The sequence below is a fragment of the Macaca mulatta genome, chromosome Y (genome assembly GCF_049350105.2).
Source record: "Macaca mulatta isolate MMU2019108-1 chromosome Y, T2T-MMU8v2.0, whole genome shotgun sequence".
Classification (NCBI taxonomy): Eukaryota; Metazoa; Chordata; class Mammalia; order Primates; family Cercopithecidae; genus Macaca; species Macaca mulatta.
In genome coordinates, this window is record NC_133427.1 from 12,376,363 (window position 1) to 12,399,981 (window position 23,619).

Below are 23,619 nucleotides of genomic sequence, written 5' to 3' on the forward strand. Positions count from 1 at the left end.
AATACCCAAATGTGAAATGTAAAATTGAAAACGACAGTGTTCAGTTTCCTCCATATTATGATGGAGGGCTAGGTAAGAATTTTAATTTGTTCTGCTTAAATTTCTTTGCTAAGAACTGTTACTTTGTTGCCTTGCTGTCATCTGTTTAGTCTGAAATCTTATACTTCTCAAAAACATTACTTCCATTCAATCCTACAGCTCATGCTGCCTAAAACTAAATTGTCTCCTCAAATAATTTCAAATCCTACACTGAGGATCTTGTGTTAAGGTATCAACATCCCTGTATAATCTTAATGAGTAATTTACACCCCCATATATTTCACAATTCTGCACTTTTGTGGTATCCACTTAACTTAAAAATACTTGACTCCTTCAAGTCTACCTTTCAAGCCTTAATTTTATTATTAAATATTATTTAAGCTCAGTGATTTCTTACGTGCAAAATGCTCTTTTAGTTATTAGAATCCTCACATAAGTAGTAAGAATGCCTTGTACATAAGTATTATTGAGGTCTCAGAACCTGGATGGCCAGGCACAGTGGCTCACACCGTGAGCCAGTGTGGAAGGCTGAGGCAGCTGGACAGCTTGAGCATGGCTTTAATGTCAGCCATGACAATGTAGTAAGATCTTGTCATTACAAAAGTATAGAAAAAAGGAAAACAAATTTATCTATGTGTGGTGGTGCATACTTGTAGTTACACCAATGCAGGAGGCTGAAACAGGACAATTGCTTGAGCCCGGGAATTTGAGGCCATAGTGAGCCATCATCTACCTCACCAATGCACTCTGACCTGGTGAGAACAAGACTCCAATCAACAAAGAAACTGAACAATTTTTAGATTGGTACACTGGGGGACCACTACCAAGGGACCTATGAAATTGAATAATTCATTGGATTAAGAAGCCTACCATCAAAGTATAGGGCCAGGAACGTTAAGAAAAATTAAGAGGAATTTTCTAGAAAACACAGGATTAAAACTAATGTTTGCCTCAGTGTAATCACTTCTTTGATTTACCATTAGGAGCTCAAGCATTTCCTCATCATGAATCTGAAATTAACCTAGTGATACAGAAATTACAATAAAAGCTTTCAATTAGTAAATATGGCCATGTGTATGTAACTACTCTTTTGTTTCTTGAACTAAAAGTGAAGCATCCAGTTAAAATAGCTCATTTTTGGTCATACAAAAACAACTGTCTATCAGGTAGCATTTACCTTGGCACCCCATCCCACTATTGCCTCCTGCCACAGTAGAAGGAGCAGATTTTCTTTTTCTCTCTTTTTGAGACGGAGTCTGGCTCTTTCGCCCGGGCTGGAGTGCAGTGGCGCCATCTCGGCTCACTGCAAGCTCTGCCTCCCAGGTTCACAGCCATTCTCCTGCCTCAGCCTCCTGAGTACCTGGGACTACAGGCGCAGCCACCTCGCTCGGCTCATTTTTTGTATTTTTATTTTTGTGGAGACAGGTTTCACCGTGTTAGCCAGGATGGTCTCGATTTCCTGAACTCGTGATCCGCCCGGCTTGGCCTCCCAAACTGCTGGGATTACAGGCATGAGCCACCGCGCGCAGTCCAAAAGGAGCAGATTTTTTAGGAAGAGGATCTCCACTTCTTGAAGATGGACTTTTTTAAAAGTGGAAATGGTGCCCTCGAGTAAGTCATGTTGAGATCAACAGTGTATCCACCATCTTCTGTGCCAAAAATAAATAAATAAATAAATAAATTTAGTTAAGTAACTTCACTCGGTCTTAAGTGGCTAAGTTTTAGTTGTTTATAACTATTTCCTAAATATGATAATTTTACAAATTCACGTGTCTAAACTAACAAAATTTAGTATTTCTATACCAAATTAGTGCAATACAAACAATAAAAGTTCTTTTAGAAAACCTAGAAAATGGTTGTGCGCAGTGGCTCACACTTGTTAATCTCAGAAATTTGGGAGGCTGAGGTGGGCGGATCTTAAGGTCAAGAGATCAAGACCATCCTGGGCAACATGGTGAAAGCCCATCTCTACTAAAAATACAAACATTAACTGGGCCTCTTGGCGCTCAATTGTAATCCCAGCTACACGGAAGCCTGAGGCAGGAGAATCGCTTGAATCCGGGAGGTGGAGATGGCAGTGAGCTGAAATTGCACCACTGCATTCCAACCTGGAAACAGAAGAAAATCTAAAAAATAACACGAGAATCATTTTATACTGGTGAGAGAGAGAGATGTGGGATAAATGCAGAATGAAGGGAGAGCAAAAATCAGTTAAATATATAAACACAATCTAGATGAAGAAAAAATATATTAGAAGAAAAATACATTATTGGTCATATAATTTTGGTATGAGGAAAGATTTTTCAAAATGTATCGTAAGGGTACACCAAATTCCATTTAAAGAAAGTCAAATAATTGAAAAATGACACCTTAGAAAATACATTATCTGTAAAATTTGTATCATATCATACAATTCTTACAAATCCATTATAAAACATTAATTTTGACTTAAGCTATGCTCAATTTTAAAAATCATTAAGAATTGCATATTAAATAATAAAAAATACTTTCATATACCTACAAAAAATGTAGATATATTCTGTTGCTCTAGGGGTGTCACAGGTAAGAAAATGCATATTCTCTTACATGGCAGAGTAGTATTAATCTTCACCCTCAAAATTAATTGAGAAAAAAAATACCGTGAAGCTATGTACCTTAAAATGGAGCAAACACTGCAATTTCAACTTTAGAAAACATATCCAATGAATTACACGTTTGGTTATTAAAATTCAAATTAAATATTAGATTTTTGAAGGTTGGTTAATAGATGATGCAACTGCCCCAATTTTTTTAACACATGGATTTTTTAAAAGTAAAAATTGACCCCCTCATTCCTATTGAGTAAATCATTCATAAATACCATTTTCAGTGACTCATCCTCCAGCAAAAAAAGATACTAACATATTTGTGAAGCAGTGGCTTTTAGACTTTTCCTGAGTCATAGACTCTTTTGAGAAACTGAAGTTACAGATTTCTTAAATGCCAAATGCTTTATGGCATGCCAATGTACAAATCATGCATATGAAAATGGCAAAGGAATACATTTGTATCGACATTTCCATGTGTATACACTAATAACATATATTGCAAGATCAATCCTAAAATAATGACTTACTTATTTCCTGTTGGAAGGTTTTCAAGATTCCATCATATTTTGATAATACATTTTATATGAAATTCTGGGCCCCCAAATAAGAAACTCTAAAGCGTAATGAATGTAAATGAGTTCCTCAGAAAACATGTTGAGTACAGACAATCAACATTAATAAACTAAATTTTCTTTTAAATGTGTTATTTCAATGCAAATTAATATTTTAAAATGAAACTATCGTACAATTTCAATCATTCTTACAATACATCTTTAGTACTTACAAATAATTTTGCTCATTATCAGTAAGTTAATTTTCTGTACATAAAGGAAGTAAATAAAATTGAAAAATTTTGATATTTTCAAACTTACTGTCTTTCAGTCTTATGGTTCCATGTTTATATTTTAAAACATTACCCAAGTGTCCTTCACATGAGGGACGCATCCCTCTTGTTTCTCCACTACTTCCTCTTGCAAATCTCAGACTTCCTGAAGGGCTCCTGTTTCTCCAAGAAGGTGTTGATCTCCACCTACCATCACTTTGAAAAGATGGTTTCTTGACTTGTTCTCCTTTAATCTTTTTTCCATTAAAAGACTAAAAGTATTACGTATCCTATCAATAACATTGTCACTTTTAACCTAAACACATTTTACAAAGATTTTTGCATGCACTACATTTCAGTTCTAGGTGTTTTCTCCCAAATCAAATATACCTTTTCCTTTTTCCTGAAATGACCATGTCTTTCACAATGCCAAATTTGAGACATTTACTGAGCACATGCCTTCCATTAAGGGATCAAGCACAAATTATATTATTCAATATCCTTGAAAAGTTTTCCAGTATTAAAAAAATCACCTCAAAAAAAAAAAAAAATTAACCCATCACACACTCTATGGGATAATGTAGCACATCTCTTTTTTGCAATACATAATCTACTTCATCCTTGTATTCATATCACTTATTTAACTGTTTCAGTGTCACAAGGGTTTATGAAAGAATGTGTCATCTAAAAAAAGATTATTTATTCAAAGTGATTAGCCACATTATTCATTATGAATTGTTTCTTGTTTGTTCTGGTAACACTTACATAAAATGTCCCAATATGATTTACAATTCTCTATTTACTCCAGTTCTGTTTCTGTAAATGTGATCCTTATTTGGTCTCATTCAGGTTTTTTGCTTTGCTCATTTCGTATCTTGCCTTAGAAGTGTCTGTAATAAATGACTCTTAATATAGTACTTCATGTTATTTCTCATGAATGCTTAAATGTCCTAATTAATTTCATAATAACTTTCTTCAGTTTAATCTTTTCTATAAGCTAAGGTGATTTTTGAAAAAATGTCAGCAAAAATTGTATTTAAAAATTACATTGCTTTGTTATTTGGGGGAAGATCTTAAATCCTTTCCAAGACCTGTTGCAGACACATAACCAGTTGTTTCAACATTGGGACTTGTTTTATCATCTCTGGACCCAAAATATGATTCCCAGATTTGCGTATGACTGCATCCTTCCCAGTATTCAGAAGTCAGCCAAACTTTCTTAAACTGTTCATTCCCAGCCGGGCGCGGTGGCTCACGCCTGTAATCCCAGCACTTTGGGAGGCCGAGACGGGCGGATCACGAGGTCAGGAGATCAAGACCATCCTGGCTAACACGGTGAAACCCCGTCTCTACTAAAAAATACAAAAAACTAGCCGGGCGAGGTGGCGGGCGCCTGTAGTCCCAGCTACTCGGGAGGCTGAGGCAGGAGAATGGCGTGAACCCGGGGGGCGGAGCTTGCAGTGAGCTGAGATCCGGCCACTGCACTCCAGCCTGGGCTACAGAGCAAGACTCCGTCTCAAAAAAAAAAAAAAAAAAAAAAAAAAAAAAAACTGTTCATTCCCCCTGAAACCTCTAAGTACTTCCTTTTTTTCCCTTCTTAACTTTTGTGTGCATATTACATTTTTATTTATTCTTACATAATAAGATACATTAGATGAAGTGATTTAGAAATAACATCTACAGAAATCACCTGTTCTTGTGCTTGAAAATGATGGAGCTGGGGAAGAAATTATCATAGATTACTAAACATAAGTCAAAATTATTTCCATACCTACAAAACCATGAGTCAAAAGCAACTTTCAGTTTCTACCAAAACTTAAAATATGAAAGTATAACTGTGAATAAAAACGTACTTTCTGCTATGTACCAGGAAGTGTGCTAGATGTAACAGAAATAAAAGCAACAAGGAAAACTTAAATATGCAGGAAAGATGATTTAACAATCAACAGATTAATACCCGGAAGAGTGAGGACAAAATACCCACAATATACAATGAAGAAGAAAATGTAAAATCTAAGCTGTTTTTGAAGTATAAATTGCCATTTGTGAGACATATGCCAGGGAAGAATAACTCTCAAGAAGTCAAAAAAAAAAAAAAAAAGCAAATTGGTGATAGCATAAAGAGTAACAGGAACTAAAAACAGACTGGGATAATGTTATAAAAAAAAAAAAGCTCCAAAGTGTCCAGAATGCAAAGATTTTGATGGTAATATAAAGGAATTCAGTAGGTAATAGAATTACACAAAAGTTTAAAGCTGTAATAATCACAGTCCCTAGAAGTTAAGATTCAGTAAGACAGAGACCATTGGTTGGATCAAAATAAGTCCTCAGACATACTGGGTAAATGAGTAGTTAGGTATTCTTGTTACATAAATAGCTCTGGTGGCAGGATAAACGTGCTTTTAGGAGAAAAAGTGTGCTAATATGCCAGTTCTGTAACCCAAATTCAATGTTCTCATATTATTTTCTACTTTCAAGTACTTAACACTTCCTTAAACGTAAAGGTCTTGTTAAAATATACTTTCCCAAGAATGTATTTTCAGAAAATGTGGAAGAATTTTTCCTTCTTGTGAGTCTGTTTAGATGTCACTCTACAGAAGATTTCCATCTTGTAAGTCTGTCTAGCTGTCTATCCATAAGCTATAGAAGTATTTCCATGAATTGCAAGTAATTCTATTAACAGCATTTAAAAAATACTGACTGATTTCTCTCATTTTTATGAGGGTTCCTTCTTTTTTTGTTTTGAGATGGAGTCTTACTCAGTCTCCCAGACGAGTGCAGTGGTGCCGTCTCGGCTCACTTCAAGTTCCGCCTCCTAGGTTCATGCTATTCTCCTGCCTCAGTCTCCTGAGTAGCTGGGACTACAGGCATCCGCCATCACGCCCAGCTAATTTTTCTTGTATTTTTAGTAGAGCCGGGGTTTCACCGTGTTAGCTAAGATGGTCTCCAACTTCTGACTTCCTGATCTGCCTGCCCTGGCCTCCCAAAGTGCTGGGATTCCAGGCGTGAGCCACTGAGCCTGGCCCTCCTTCTAAGTTTCATAGCTGCTTGAAAGCTTTGAAAATCTATTTACACTTGTACTGAAACACTAACATACAAATAGGATTACCATATATTAATTTATGTAACATTTGTTCCAATATTCTTTCAACTACAGTTGCACTTATATGGCAAAAAGAAGAGGATGGCTAAAGCATTTCAGATCATATGACATTATGCTATCTTCAAAATTTAGTAATACTAAAAAGACCTTAAAATGCTGTTAAGTGAAGAGCAGTTAGGATATTATAAATAAGGGATTCTTATGTTTCCATATATATATGTGTGTGTGTGTGTCTGTGTGTGTGTGTGTGTGTGTGTGTGTATATATATATATATATTCGACAGCATTCTTAGCATCTGCAGGGTTCTCAAAATAAATGCAAAGCATTGAACTTGCTGGTTTCTAATCATTTATCGGAAGAACCAAAATATATGAAAACATTTTCCATTTATATAGTGGACTCACCATAGTACTAACAAACCAAAAAAGAATTGCATTTCACATCATTACTATGATTCTTAATACTATGTCTCCTACCTCTATATTCAATCTATTTTATTCCAATTTGTTCCCTACCTGCACAACAGATTTACCTTTGCTTATTTTCCTTTCTCACTAGTAGGTGACCTTTACCACACACCCTTCACCTGCTGCCATGAAAATTTTTCCCAATATCAAATAGAACCTTGTAAATAACAGTTTGAAAACAAATAAATATTTTAAGTTATGTATTCAGTAAATATTTTGAGTATATATTTATTTTGGAAAAATCTTTATATAACCAACATATATGACCAACATACACACGTGCGCATGCATGCGCATACACTGCACACAGACATAAACACACACACATATATATAAGTTGCCTTCCAGTATGGTACCATATTTCCCAAATATGGTTTTAAGAGTCTTTTCATTGGTTTCTAAATGGAGGCCACCAATGAAAACCTTGCCAGGCCGATCTGCTTCCACTATTTTGCTGTAAATGGTTAAAAAACCCCCAAAAAACTGTATTTAGATAACAATAAATAAGCCCAAAAGATAAAAATTCCTTACATACTGTGCTGAAAACTCAAATGAAATTCCTTTACAGAGGCTGACATCTTTTTAGTATTTCTTACTTTAAGTATGTAAAATTTGTAACAGGCAGAGCAAGAGGGGCAGTGACTTCATGGACAAATGCTGAACTTTCATACGTAAGTAGCTGCAGGCACTCGCTACCAGAGCTAGTAGGCAATTTTTTTGTGTTTCTTTAATAGACCTGGGTTTCCCCATGGTTGCCAAACTGGCCTCAAACTCCTGAGCTCAAGCAATCTTCTGACCTGGTGCTACCAAGTTGATGAGATTTCAAGGGTGAACCACCACGCCCAGCTCAATATTTTAGTAAATGATTAAATCAAGCTAATTAAAATACATCCTTTCTTGGGAGACAACATTTTAAACTTTTTACAATATTTTAGTGATTTGAAATGTACAATAGATCAAGGATCCCTAAACCCTGGTCTCTAACCAGTACCTGTTTGTGGCCTGGTAGGAAGCCAGCTGCAGAACAGGTGGTGAGCCGCTACCACTGCCTGAGCCCCACCTTCTCTCAGATCCGGGAAGGCAGTGAATTCCTACAGGAGTAGGAGCCCTACTGCAAACTGCGCATGCAAGAATCTAGGTGGCTCTCTCCTTAGAAGAATATAATGCCTGAGTGTGACCTGAGGTGGAACAGTTTCATCCAGAATCCATCCTCCCTATTCCCCACTGGCCTGCCCTGTCCCCCTTGCAGCCCCACTGCCCCACCACTGCCGCCTGTCACACTGCTGTGACTCGAAACCCCTCCCTACTCTGTGCTCCCCTGTATCTTTCACATTCTTTCTGGTGACACTGTATCTTTCACATCCCTCTGCATCTCTCCAGGGATGCAATATTGTTTTTGATTCACCATTCTTCTAGGTAGAGGCAGCTCTAATGGCTTCTGTTTGGCCTTTCCCACCAGGATAGCTCTCACCCTAACTTTCAGGAAGGCAATGTGGGTATTCTGCCAGCTGATTAGTATGTCTATGCAAATTATATATTCTGGCATTTGGGAAATAACCACAAGATAAGTTCAGGGACCCACCGGACTCACTGTAAGTCAGACCTGAGCTAAAATTCCTTTAATTACCTAACATGCATAAGCCCTTACTTTAACTGGAGGATGACAATGATGTTTTGGGTCCCCTTGAATCAATGCAATCTCAGAACCAGTGTCTGGTAGTCCCAAAATGTCTCACCATTTTCCTTTCCCCAGTGCACAGTTACCTGGGTAAAAGGCCAGAGGTCTCCTTGGGGAAGGATTAGAGAAAAATTAACAGCATAAATTGTCAGTAGAGTAGTGGAGTCCTTCCTCAGTTGAATCTGGCCTACCCTTTATTCAAAAGGTTCTCAGTCTGAAAACGGGCTCCAGCCTGGACGTTGATTGAGGGGCTTGATCCTCTGTTTTTATACTTCCAATCAGTCTTTGCAATATGCTTCCTGTCTATTTTACTTATAGGAATACTGTGATTAATTAGCCAATACCAGAACTCTACATGAGTCAGAATATTCTGATTGCTGCTTTGCCTGCACCGTCCTTACAGTAGCTATGTCCACCTTGCCTTTGATTGTTGCATTCCACTACTTGTTCCCTGCCAGTTTGGGGTCCAGTTATTCTCACCTTATTTGAATTTTGTAGTTCAGTAATCGTGGTTCCCACCGTTAGATCTGACATGCAAAGAACAGCAGTGATAGGACTTTTCAAAGATACAAATGATGCCCTCACAAATCTATTTTGCTAAGAATTGGTCAATGGTATATATTCTGGACCCTCCCAGCTAAGATGAATTGGTCTAATGTGATTAATCCACTCCACTATCTGAAGCTCTCTAAGCCTTTGTTTCCCTTTCTCTACATTAAACCAAGGGAGAACAGGCATTTTCAGCTCACTCACAGTAGGCCATCTTTTAACCCATATTTTAGCTAACCAAGCAAAGAAACTATTAGAACCTTTTTTATCTTCCTGAACTGCAACATTAAATGCAGAGTCACTATTTAGTGGGCCCAAATCAATAAATTCAGCATGATCAAACTCAATGTTTTTTCCACCATTATCCTACACCCTTAATATTCATTCCCATGACTTTTCTCCAGATTTCTATTTATATAAATTAGAAAACTTAAGCAGTTCTTTTCAAGCATAATGCACCTCCTCATGGGTCACACTCTAAACCTCACCTTTAGGGGCCCACCTAGACTTCAGTCTAGTTATATGTCTAGAAGCAAACAGGGGTGTTCAGAGTGGCTCTTGAGGAGAATCAACATTATCTTGCTTGGAAACTGCCTCAAAGGAGCCCATCACTGTTGCCTCAGGAAGTACAGTGTTTATCTCTTCAGACAAAGGTAGAGAGGTGGATGGCAGCATACGATGGGGAGGGGATGTTGCCATTACTAGGGATGTGGAAGCTGTGTCTTCTGGCAAAAAAAATTCATCAGAGTTTGTAAACTCAGTGTCCCCAGCTTCATCAGGGTCCTCCCTTATGCCCCCCTTCCAAGTTTCAAGGACCCTTTCTTATCCAATCAATGCCTTCTCTTTAAAAGTAGCCATGTGGTGAGGTTGTGCATGCAACTTTCCTTACAGGTCAGCCACTCACATGATAAGAGCTTGTGTCTGTTTTTCTATAATTTCATCTCTTTCTCTATAGGAGACAAGACTCTCACACAGGGCAATTCTTTCCAGATTTGAGGCTCAGTATCTGCTTCTGAAGATGAGAGATAAAATCCCTGAGTTTAATATTTTATTTCATCACTTTCTCCACTGAACTTAGTTACAACCAAGTAGCTTAATTGTTTTCCTTGATGCTCCATAGTCAAAGGTATTATGTATAAAATAGCTAAACTCCTTGCTTCTCATGAGAAGTGCATCAAGAGTGCCAAACGCATTTATTTTTGCAGCCCCCTGACTCAATCTCCTTTTGCAACACCCTCACAGACACACTCAGGATCAATACTTTGCATTATTTAATCCTAACAAGTTGACACTCCGTATTAACTATCACATTATATAGTTTATGTCAAGAACTCTAGGTATTCTCCACACTACTAGAAGTAGAGTCCTTAACAATTTGGGGTTTAATAATATTAAGAATCCATCCCTAGAAACTCAAACCTAGAAAATAACTCCATCCTTAATATTCTTTTTCTCTACAACCACTCTTGGCACTGAAATCTGTATTAGGCTTCTCTAGATGAACAGAATTAATAGGATATACAAAAGGGAATTTATTAAGTATTAACTCATATAATTACAAGGCCTCACAATAGGCCATTTGCAAGCTGAGGAGCAAGGAGAACCAATTTGAGACCCCAAACTGAAGAACTTAGAGTCCAACCTTCAAGGGCAAGAAGCATCCAGCACAGGAGAAAGATGTAGCCTAGGAGCCTAGACCAGCCTTGTCTTTTCACATTTTTCTGCCTGCCCAGATTAATGGTGAGTCTGCCTTTTGCAGCTCATAGACTCAATCATTAATTCCCTTTGACAACACCCCTACAGACACATCCAGGATCAATATTTTGAATCCAACTAATACTCTTCAATCCAACCAAGCTGACACTCAGTATTAACCATTACAATGCCTGTACAGTTTTGGTACCTATTTGAATATGAATGTCCTCTTTGGTTGTTTCAACTGTGCAAAGGAGCCTTGATCAACACTTTTCTTTAACTAGCTTATTTCCATTATTTTTTTTTTCCTATATCAATCCCATTAAAACAAAGGTCAAGGAGCCATGAGGGGTTGACAGCCTAGTAAATCCATTGGCTTTAAGGCTTTGTGATTTCTTCAAAGTCTTGGTTTTTTATGGTTTTTGCCTTTGAAAGTTCTCTACACCTTCTTGTTTGTATGTATGGAAAAATATTTTTTCAATGCTTAATTCCAGGCATTTTAAGGTATTTTTAAATGTTCTTTAGTGTCTGTGTTTATAAAGTGTAAGTCTTTAAAATCAAAATAAAAAGAGAGAGAACTCTCTAATTAGTCTTTTAAGTTATGTCTCTTACTTTCCCTAAATTGTCGAACATTTTGAAAAGAATTATAGTTAATCATATTGAATTTCTCACTTTCTGCTGCTAAGAGAACACATCTGTAGTAAGGCCATAATTTTCTTTTTAGTGAAGTGTGTTGCTTGGAAAGTAGATGCTTAGATAGAAATACACAGTGCTACATTGACCACTTTATGCTCTTAGGGTCAGCAGAGTAGAGAGGGCATAGAAGCAGTAGAGAGAGAGAAGGCATAGAAGCCTGAGGGGGTGGTAAAAACACCGAGCTGCAATACAGTCTCAGTATAAGCTTTATCTAACCCTGTCAGTAGTTTGGAAAATGGAATGAATCTTCAGAGCTGTCTGCAGTGGAGGGCAAGATAACTGGGGCTTCAGGCCCATTCTGTTATGTAGACATTCATGGGAATGGCAATGTGGCCTTGAATGAGTGGGTTTTCTGGAAACCTCAAAGGGGGTTTGTAGCTGAGGAATGTATGCTGGCAGTCACAGCAGTTAGAGTAATAACTCCTTTTTTAAAATTTTTCTATTTTTTTTAAAGGAGATAGGAGACCTTCATTCTGAAGGTGACCACACATACTTGGAAATAAACCAAAATCAATCTCATTTCCAGCCCCATCACTCTGGCTATGGTCATTCATGACTTTCATGTCTCAGAATCTAAAGTGGATTTTTATGTTTACATCATGTTTTTAAATATGCATGCAGTTCTACTAACCACTTTATCTATTTGCAAATCATTTTTATCTAGGGCTGTGGTCTGGCTCTGTGTTCTCACCCAAATCTCATCTTAAATTTTAATCCAAATTGTAATCCTCATGGGTTGAAAGAGGAATCTCATGGGAGCTGATTGAGCTGTGGGGTGATTCCCCCTTACTTTTCTCATAATTGTGAGTTCTCATGAGATCTAATAGTTTTGTGAGATGCTTTAATCTCCTTCAGTCTGTATTTGTTTTATTCTTCTCCTTTCTTTTGCCATGGAAAATAGGATGCACTTGCTTCCCTTCCACTCTGATTGTAAGTTTCCTGAGGACTCATCAGCCCTGCAAAACTGTGAATCAGTTAAATCTTTTCTTTATAAATTTTATAGTCTCAGGCAGTTCTTTCACAGCAGTGTGAGAATGGACCAATGCATAAATTAGTACCCTTAGAGTGAAGTACCACTGTAAAGATACCTGAAAATATGGAAGCAGCTTTGGCAGTGACAGGCAGAGGTTGAAATAGTTTATAGGACTCAGAAAAAGACAAAGAGAGTGGAAAAGCTAGAAACTTCCTATGACCTAAAAGGCTCAGAAGAAAGGAAAATATGGCAAAGTTTGGATCTTCATAGAGCTTCTTGAATGACTGTGACCAAAATGCTGGTAGTTATGTGGACAATGACCTTAAGGCTGAGTGGTATCAGATGGAGAAAAGGAACTTGTAGGCAACTCAAGCAAAGGTGGCTTTGATGTGCTTTAGCAAAGACACTGGTGACTTTGCCACCTGCCCAAGATATTCGTGGAGCCTTGGGGTATCAGGCATGTTAGAAACAATTTTTCAGTGCCGCAAAAGAAATAGCACTCAAACATAAATTTTCTCAGCAAGGCAAATTAACTCCTGCAGGAGGGTGCATCTTGTGTATGGAGCAATGACAAGAGCACCCAGAACAGAGGAAAGCAGGGGTTTTTATGATTTTTAATGCAGCTTGTCCCTGTTAGTGCATGTGCCTCCATTGACTGGAGTTGGACCACACAATCTAATTTCTTGGTGGTCATGCCTGAGCACAGCAGGGCAGGAGGGGCTGATAGATTGGTGGGCAAGATTAGACAAAGAACAGGGAAATAGGACTTCAGGAGAGACAGTACACGGAAGTAAAGACTTCTTGGAGAAGAACACCTTGTTTGTAGCGAAGTGAAACTCTTTGAAGAGGAATTATCTAAACTACGTGTTTTTTAACAAGGCAGAAGAAATTTCTAAGAGGCGGAACATTCAAAGGAAATCAATCTGCTGCCTGAGAATTGGGTAGAAGAGAAAAACCCATATTCTGGGAAGAAGTTGAAGCAGGCAGCAGAAATCTGTGTAAGTGAAGAGAAACCAAATGTTATTCACCAAGACGATGAAGAAAATGTTGCCAAAGTATGTCAGAAGACTTTGCAACAGCCCCTCCCATCACAGGCCCTGAGACAAAGGAGAAAAAAAAAAAAGGATTTATGGGTGGGTCCAGGATATTGTATCACAGCTGCTTCAGCCATGAATAAGAGGGTCAAGGTATAGCTCAGGATGTTGCCTCAGGTGGTGCAAGCTCCCCCACTTTGGCAGCTGCCATATAGTGTTTGGCCTGTGGGTTCAAAGAAGACAAGAATTGAGGTTTGGGAATCTCTGCCTAGATTTTAGAGCATGTATGGTAACTCTTAGATGTCCAAGTAGAAGTCTGCTGGAGGGCCAAAGATCTTATGAAGAACCCTTACTACGGCAGTGCCATAGGAAAATGTGGGGTTGGAATCGCTACACAGAGTTCCTGGAGCATTGCCAAGTGGAGCTTTGTGAAGAGGAACACTGTCCTGCAGGCACCAGAACTATAGATCCATTGGCAGATTGCACCATGCACCTGGAAAAGCCTCAGACACTCAATGCCAGCCATAAAAGCAGATGCTATCGGGGGCTATTCCATGCAAATTCACAGGGGTGCAACTGCCTAATGCTGTGGTTGCCCAAGTTTTCATTGGTGTGGCCTGAATATGAGACAAGGAGTCGAAAAAAATGTTTTGAACTTTAAAGATTTAATGACTATTCTATTAGATTTTGGACTTGCATTGAGTCTGTAGCCCCTTTGTTTTGTACAATTTCTTCTATTTATAATGGGTGCATTTGCTCAATGCTTGTACCCCCAATGTATCTATAAAGTAACTCACTTGCCTTTGATTTTACGGGTTCATAATAAGAAGGAACTTACCTTGTTTCAGGTGAGACTTTGAACTTGGACTTTTGGATTAATGTTATAATGAATTAAGACTTTGGGGGGACTGTTACAAAGGCACGATTATGTTTTTAAATACAATAACATAAAATTTGTGGTGGTTAGGAGAAAAACATAATATTGTTTTTATCCTTACCCAAATCTCATCTTAAATTGTAATGTAAATTTTAATCTTCACATGTTGGAGGACGAACTTGTGGGACATAATTGAATCATAAGGGTAGTTACCCCATGTTTTTTATGTTATAGTCTGAGTTCTCATGAGATTTGATAGTTTTGTGAGGGGCTTTCCCTCCCGCACTCTGCAGGTCTCTCATTATTATTCTTACTGCTGCCCTGTGAAGGAAAGATCTGCTTTTCCTTCTTCCATGATCATAAGTTTTTTGAGACCTTACCAGCCCTGCAAAACAGTGTGGCTATTATTTATTTATTTATTTATTTTTGTAAATTGCCCAGTTTTGGAAAGTGTTTTATAGAAGTGTGAGAATACATCTAGCTTCTATGATACAGCTTTGTCTTCAATTTCTGCCAACTGTGTAGCTATGCTTTCTTCAACTCCCTTTCTGGGTCATCCTTCTCCATTTTAAATTCAGTCTCTGTGTCAGACTCTCTCCATTTCCTCTCCCATGTGCTCTGTTTAGGTAATCTTATTTATATTTCTGGTTAAAAATAATTTTTCAAAGTTATAAATATTTAAAATCTCTATGTTGCCAAATTGTTTTTTAGAAAAAAACGTATCAATAGCAGTATGTGCATTACTTCTCATAATAAAAATATACTGACTCTACAGTAAGGTAGCCAGTATGGTATAATTTGACGTTTAGTAATTTTATTAAAAATTTTAGGTTACTTCCATTGAGATTTTACTCCATGGTTCTCACTTTTGACCTCATCCTATAGTTAGTTTCCTTTGTGATCACAAACACCTGCTATGCATATTTTCTGGAAACAGTGATGACTTAGTGGCAGATAAGGATCTTACCTTACATATTATTTGTCATTGAGAAAGAAGAACTTTTCATAAACCCTTCCTCCCTGTGGTTCACTGGGCTAAATTTAGGCACATTTTTATGTCACCAATATTTTTGTGACCAATGTTGAACTCCCTAAATTTCTGTAGACCCATTGGGCCTCACGATGGGTCCAGCTGACCCTGAAACATATAGCAGTTGAAAGAAGGCTATTTATCTTAAAAACATTTTCAGAAATAAGAGAGAGGTTAGATAGGCAACCAACAGGGTCAATGACACTCCTGTCTTTATGAAAACTCCACGTTTTCACTAATCATTGTAGAGTACCAGGTATGACCATATCAGTAAATACATTTGTATAGTTAATAAGCTTGAGCTAAGATTAGGAGTGTACATATTGTGGTTAGTAATCAATGCTTTCTTTGGTGCAGCAATCTAGTTTTGTTGTTATACAAATTAAATGTGATAATACATATAAAACATTTAGAAGTATATTTGGCATATTTTAAGTGCTCAAAAAATGTTTGCTATTTTGTTACATCCAATTTTACCCAGAGTAGGCTCTCAGTTTACACTAATGTCTAAAGAAGTTAAAAACTCATATAATGCAAATATGTTATTGAATAGCATTTACAAGAAAAGGGCAAAAAAACTGGATTCTGCACATTGTACTCTCTAACTACAAACAAAACTGGAGATTGTCCTCTTTGGAGAAATGACTCCATAAGTGAGGCCTCTAACAATCCAACAGTTTAAAATGAAGTACACTGTCACAAAGATCACCAAAGATAAGAGAACGAAAGTCTCCTGACTTTCATGCAACTGAAAGTGAGAGTCAAAAGACAAAATAGATAATATATTTATTTTTCTACATCTGAAGAATGTGGTCTTAGCCAACATACAACTAAAGAAACAGCATGTGTTGATGCAGGAAAAGCTACAGAAACCAATGAGCTGAGCCTAATAATTGACTAATGTATACATAAAGCATTAACATGACAGAGATGGCAGAACATTAGTGTAGGAAAAAGGATTAACAAATCAAGCACTGCAAATTTGTTATCCCCATAAAAATGCAAAAAGATATCTAGTTTATATCCATCATATGCAAATGCCAACCCCAAAATGATTAAAAATTTAAATGTTAAAAGTAATCACATATTTTTAGAAGAAAAATTAGGAAATAATTATAGAGTAACATTATAAACTCAGAGTGAGAAAGTTTCCTCTAATGAAACACAAAGAATCCTAATGCAAAAAAAAAAAAAAAAAAAGTTTATAGTATTGAATACACTTAAAAAATTGTTTATAAAAACGTATAAACTAAATTCAAGTACAAGTTATAGTTGTGGGAAAATATGTTTGCAATGTATAAAATCAAATATGGAGTGCATGAATATATCCTGAATAATCAATAACAGCAAACTGAATTCAAAATTGGGCTAAAGTTATGAGCAGGCATTTAACCTAAGAGAAATGTGAATTGCCAGTAAACTCATGGAGTTGCTTAAGCTCGCTAGTAATAAAGAAAATAAAAATTAAAAAGCAATGTCATTTGGAATTTTGGGGGTTTAAAGTGCAGTTTTTTACATGAATATATTGTGTAGTAATGAATTTGTGTATGTTGACCCAGTGGGTAGTTTTTCAGCCCTCACCCGTCTCACTCTCACACCATTTGAAGTCTGTAAGTTGTCTCATTCCACTCTTTATGGCCATGCATACCCATTATATAGCTTCCATTTATAAGTGAGAAGATGTGGTATGTGATTTTCTGTTTCTCAATCATTTTACTTAGGATAATGGCTCCCAGTTCCAGCCATGTTGCTTCACAATACATGATTTTATTATTTTATATGGTTGAGAGGTATTGCATGGTATAAATATACGCCATCTTTACTTTTTCTATCATCCATCGATGGATACTTAGATTGATTACATAACTTAGCTACTATAAATAATAATACTGTGATGAACAAACAAGTGAAGGTATCTTTTTTATATAATGACCTGTTATTTTTAAATTAGGTACCCAGTAGTGGAATTGTCATTATATAGTAGATGTACTTTTAATTATTTGAAAATATTCATGCAACGTTTCATACGGTTTGATCTAATTTACATACCCATCTACAGTGTATAAACTTTCTATTTTCTCTATATTATCACCAACATCTGTTGATTTTTAGTTTCTTAATATTACCCACTCTGACTTGTGTAATATCCTATCTCACTGTGATTTTAAGTTAACATTGCTCTCAAGATTAATGAGCTCAACAGTTTCTGTCAGCTGGGCACCTGTATGATTTCCTTGGAGAAATGTCTGTTCACATTATTTGCCCACATTTTTAAGGGGTTATTTTTTATTTCTTGTTAAATTGTTTGACTGATTTTAAGATTCTAAATATCAGCCAATTGTCAGATTCATAGTTTGCAAGTTGTTTTTCTACTTGTAGATTGTTTACTCTGCTAATTATGTATACAGACATATATATTCAGTAATTACATATGTGTAATTAAAGCAAATGTGCTATCCTTATATGTAATAACAGAAAAAGAAATATGTGTGTGTGTGTGTGTACATGTGTGTATATATATGTCTTTACTTTAACTGCATCTCATTTGGCTACATTTTTTCATTTTTAGTTTGCCTTTGAAAACTTAGACATACATATTTTACCGAGGCCATAGTCCAGTAGAGAGTTCCTGCATTTTTCTTTTTCTCCTGGGATTTTGATAATTTCAGATTTTACACTTGTTTTTAATTCATCATTAGGTAATGTTTTCAAGTGATGAAACTTATAGTTTTGGTTTTGTTTCTATGCACAAGCTTATTTTCTAGTACCATTTATTGAAAAGGGTATTATTTCTTCAGTTTGGTTATCATCAATGTTCTTGGGTGGCCTCTGAGAATTGCAGGCTGCAGGTGAGAGTCCTGTGGTGGCTGTCAGGCAAAACTTCTTGAAAAAAGTAGAGGGAAAATAAAGCAGACTTTTTCTTGTACCTTAGGTACAGCACAGAGGGGTGCTTGTGTTATCACAACTTTAGATGATTCTGCACAGAGACAGACTCCATTTGTTTGGAATAAAGAAAACAGAATATGTGTGTTGGCCTGGTAATCTAGGTAACCCAATCAGACTTTGTTCAAGATCACCAAGGAAGTAACTCCCCACGTTGGCAAAAACCATGTCATCACTGGGCTTCAGAGTTCTCCCTAAAGCAGATAAAGCATAGACCAAAACACTCAAGTTTTTTTTTTTTAACATATGAAAAGAGTTCTGTATTAGTCCCTTATCATACTGCTGCAGAGTACAGAGAATTACTGAAGACCAGGTAAATTATGAAGAGGCAAATGTTTAATTCATTTACAGTTTTATAGGCTGTAAGTGTGACTGGGGAACTCTCAGGAAACTTTTAATCAGGGCAGAAGGAAAATGGTAAGCAAGAATCTTTTTCGCATGGGGGAATGAGAGAGATAGCAGAAGGAAGAGAGAAACACACAACCAGATCTCATGAAAACTCAATATCATGAGAAAAGTAAGCAGGAAATGTTTCCCATGATTAAACTACGTATCATCTTGTTATTTCTGCAACATCTGAGATTACAAATCCACATGAGATTTGGGTGAGAACAGAGAGTCAAATACCACCTCTGGCTCCTCGCAAATTTCATGCTTTTTTTTTTTTTTTCACATTTCACAACCAATCATGCTTTCTCAACAGTCCCCTAAAGTTTTAACTTCTTCCAGCATTATCTCAAAAGTCTGAGTCCAGAGTTTCATTGGAGGCAAGGCAAGTCCCTTCTGCCTATGTACTGGCGAAATAAAAAACAAGTTAGTTACTTCTAAGTTACAAAGGACATACAGACATTGAGTAAATGTTTCTGTTCCAAAAAACAGAAATAGGTCAAAACAAAGGGGCTAGACATCCCTTGAAAGTCCAAAACACAGCCAGGAGGTTACTACATTTTAAACCTTCAAAATAACATTATTTGACTCCATGTCTCACATCCAGGCTACATTGATGCAAAGGGTGGGCTTCCAAGGTGTTGGGCAGTTTTTTCCCTGTGGTTCTGTAAGATACATCCCCCTTGGCTGCCTTTACAAGCTGGCACGTAGTGCCTACATCTATTCCAGGTACATGGTACAAGCTGTTAATGAAAGGCAGTAGCTCCTTTCTTACAAGTCTGTTAGGCAGTGCTTCTGTGGGGTCTCTGTGTTGGTACTTCAACCCTACATTTTTTCTCTTCACTTCACCAGAAGTTTTCCATAAGTGTTCCATCTTGAAGCACATTTCTGCCTCAACCACCAGGTGTTTTCATACATACTCTGAAATCTAGGCAGAAGCCCCCAAACTCAACTCTTGCCTTTGCACATTCAGAGCCCTAGCACAAGGTGGGAATCACCAAAGTTTGGGGTTTGCATCTTCTGAAGCAACGACCCAAGCTGTGCTTTGGCCCCTTTTAGCCACAGCTGGAGCTGGAGTGGCTGAGACATAGGGTGCCATGTCCCAAGTTTGCACAGAGCAGTAGAGTCCTAAGCTTGGCCCATAGAACCATGTTTTTCTAGGCCTGCAGGCCTGTGATAGTGGAGTGGGTTTGGGTAGGGAGGGGCAGGGGGAGGGGGAATGAGGTGAGGGTCTGTTGCAAAGGTCTCTGAAATCTTCTGAGGCATTTTTGTTAATTATTAACATTCAGCTCTTTACTTATGCAAATTACTGTGGCTTTGAATTTCTTTACAGAAAACAGGGTTTTCTTTTCTACCACAGGTTCAAGCCTGTTTCAAACTTTTATTTTTTTTGCTTGCCTTTTAAACATAAGTTTTAATATCTTACCTTCCCTTTGCAAACTTGTATGAGTTAAGCTTTTAGGAGCAGCCAGGCTACCTCTTGACAGCATTGCTGCTTAGATATTTCTTTCTCCAGATAACTTAAATCATCTCTCTTAACTTTGAAGTTTCTCAAATCTCTGAGAGAGCAGGTGCACCGTGCCACAAGCCTCCTCACTAAAGCATAGCAAGTTTTTATTTACTCTTTATTTCAGTTTCCAATAAGTTTCTCATCTTCATCTGAGACCACCTCACCAGGGACTTCCTTGTTTATATTACTATCAACATTTTGGTCACAATAATTCAACAAGTCTCTAGGAAGTTTCAAACTTTCCCTCATCTTTCTGTTTCTTTCTTTCTTTCTTTTTTTTTTTTCTGAGCACTCCAAAGTGTTCCAGCCTCTGCCTGTTACCCAATTCTAAAGTCACTTCCACATTTTCAGGTATCTTTATAGCAATACCCCACCTCTCTGGTAACAATTTTCCCTATTAATTTGTTGTCACACGGCTATAAAAAGCTCCCTGAGGGTCGGGCATGGTGGCTCCCGCCTGTAATCTCAGCACTTTGGGAGGCGGAGGCGGGTGGACCACAAGGTCAGGAGATCAAGATCATCCTGGCTAACATGGTGAAACCCCATCTCTACTAAAAGTAAATATAAAAAATTAACCAGGCATGGTGGCGACGCCTGTAGTCCCAGATACTCGGGAGGCTGAGGCAGGAGAATGGCATGAACCTGGAAGGCAGAGCTTGCAGTGAGCCAAGATCGTGCCACTGCGCTCTAGTCTGGGTGAAGAGAGGGACTCTGTCTCAGAAATAAATAAATAAATAAATAAAATAAAAAATAAAAAGCTACCTGAGAATGGATATTTTATAAAGAAAACAGATTTAATTGACTCATCGTTTTGTAGGCTGTACAGGAAGCATGGCTGGGGAAGTCTCAGGAAATTTATAATCATGGCAAAATGGCAAAGGGAATGCAAGCATCTTCAAATGGCAGAATGGGAGAGTGAAAGGGGAAGTGCTACATGATTTTAAACAATAAGGTTCTTGTGAGAACTCACCAGCATGAAAAAATTAAGTAGATAATCCACACCCCATGATTCATCACTTTTCTGCAGGTACCTCCTCCAATTTGGGAATTAGATTTTAACATGAAGTTTGTGTGGGTACACAGAGTGAAACTATATTACCTGCCCAAGAAGGACAAATAAGAACAAACCCAGACAGTAAAACTTACAATAAATAACCCTTCACTGTTCAGCCATGAACGGACATCTTCTAGCATCAACACTACTCAGGAAAATGTGACCTGACCAAATAAAGACACCAGAAATTAAATCAGGAAAAACAGAGATATGTGGTTTTTCAAATAATTCAAAATGTGTGTGGAGGAAAAATTTAAAAAACTACGATAGTGCAGAGAAGGAATTCAGAATTATATTAGATAAAGTTGGCAAGGACATTGAAATAATTTCTAAAAATCAACAAAAATTTTGGTTGAAAGATGCAGTTGGTATACTAAAGAATGCAAAAGAGTATTTTAGGAGCAGAATAGATCAAGCAGAAAAAAATACTGAGCTTTAAGATCAGAAATTTGAAAAAACATAATCAAAAAGGACAAAAGAATAAAGAATAATAAAAACACCATAAAACATGCCTATAGAATTTAGAAAATAGCCTACCAAAAGTGAATCTAAGAGTGACTGACCTTACAGAAAAGATAAATAACTAGGTAGAAATAGAAAGTATATTTGCAAAGAACTTCCTAAACATAGAAAAAAGAAATTAATACTCAAGTACAAGAATGTTATAGAAAACCAAGCAGATTTAAACAAAAGAACTACCTCATATATATAATTATTAATCTCCCAAATATCAAAGGTTTAAAAATACTTCTTAAAACAGAAAAAGTATAAAAACAAGGATATAGCAATTTTAAATATATATGCAACCAATATCAAAGCATCCAGATACATAAGTATATTATTATTACAGCTAAAGAGAGAGGCAGGCTCCAACATGATAATGGCTGGAGACTTTAACATCCTAATTTCAGGACTGGACAGAATTCCATACAGATAATCAACAGGCTCCAACATGATAATGGCTGGAGACTTTAACATCCTAATTTCAGGATTGGACAGAATTCCATACAGATAATCAACAAAGAAACATCAGACTTAATGAGTACTATAGATTAAATAGATTTCATAAATATCATTTATGAATATTTCATCCATCAGGTACATAATACACATTATTTTTCTCAGCAAATAGATAATTCTCAAGAATAGACTGTATGTCAGGACATAGGATATCTTAAATTATTCAAAATATTTGAAATAGTACCCAGCATCTTTTCTGATGATGAATAAATAAAACAAGAAATTAATAACAAAAAGAACTCTGAAAACTATAGAAACAAAATCAAATTATAAATATACCACCATATGTCCAATAATTTAGCCACCTTAAGCACGATACTGAAAAAAAATTGTGAAACAAATGATAATGGAAAAACTTATGTCAAAATTTATGGGATACAAAAAAAATGGCAGAACTAAAATGGAAGTTTATCAGCGTCAGTGTAAGGGTCTACATGAAAAAGATAACAAATTCAAATAAATAATCTAATGCTGCATATTAAAGAACTAAAATAACAAGAGCAAATCAAACCCAAAGTTAGTATAAGAAAAGATCCAAGCAGAAATTTTTAAAAATGAAATTGAAAAACAACACAAAATATTATTGAAATCGAAATATTTTAAAAATATTAAACAAAATTGACAAATCTTTAGCAAGACTAAGAAAAAAAAGAGAGAAGATTCAAATTCATAAAATGAGAAATAAAAAATAATACATTAAATCTGATACTGCAGAAAGTCAAAGGATCATTAGTGGCTACCATGAGCAATTATGTGCTAATAAACTGAAAAATCTAGAAGAAATAAACAAATTGCTAGATACGCAGTGTACCAAGGTTAAACCAAAAAGATATTCAAAATCTGAGAATACTAATAACAGCAAGTAACCAGATCAATGTTATAATAAAAAGTATGCCAGTAAAGACAAAACATCAGTGACTGATGAATTCTACAAAACATGTAAAAGGTAGCTGATACTAATAATAATCAAACTAGTTAAAAAAATCAAGAGACAATGAAGGAATGCTGCCATACTCTTTCTACAAGGCCTGTATTGCACAGATACCAAAACCAGTCAAAGATACATGAATAAAAGAACACTACTGGCCAATATTTCTGATAAATATTGATGCAGAAATCCTCAATAAAATACAAACAAGCCAAATTCAACAA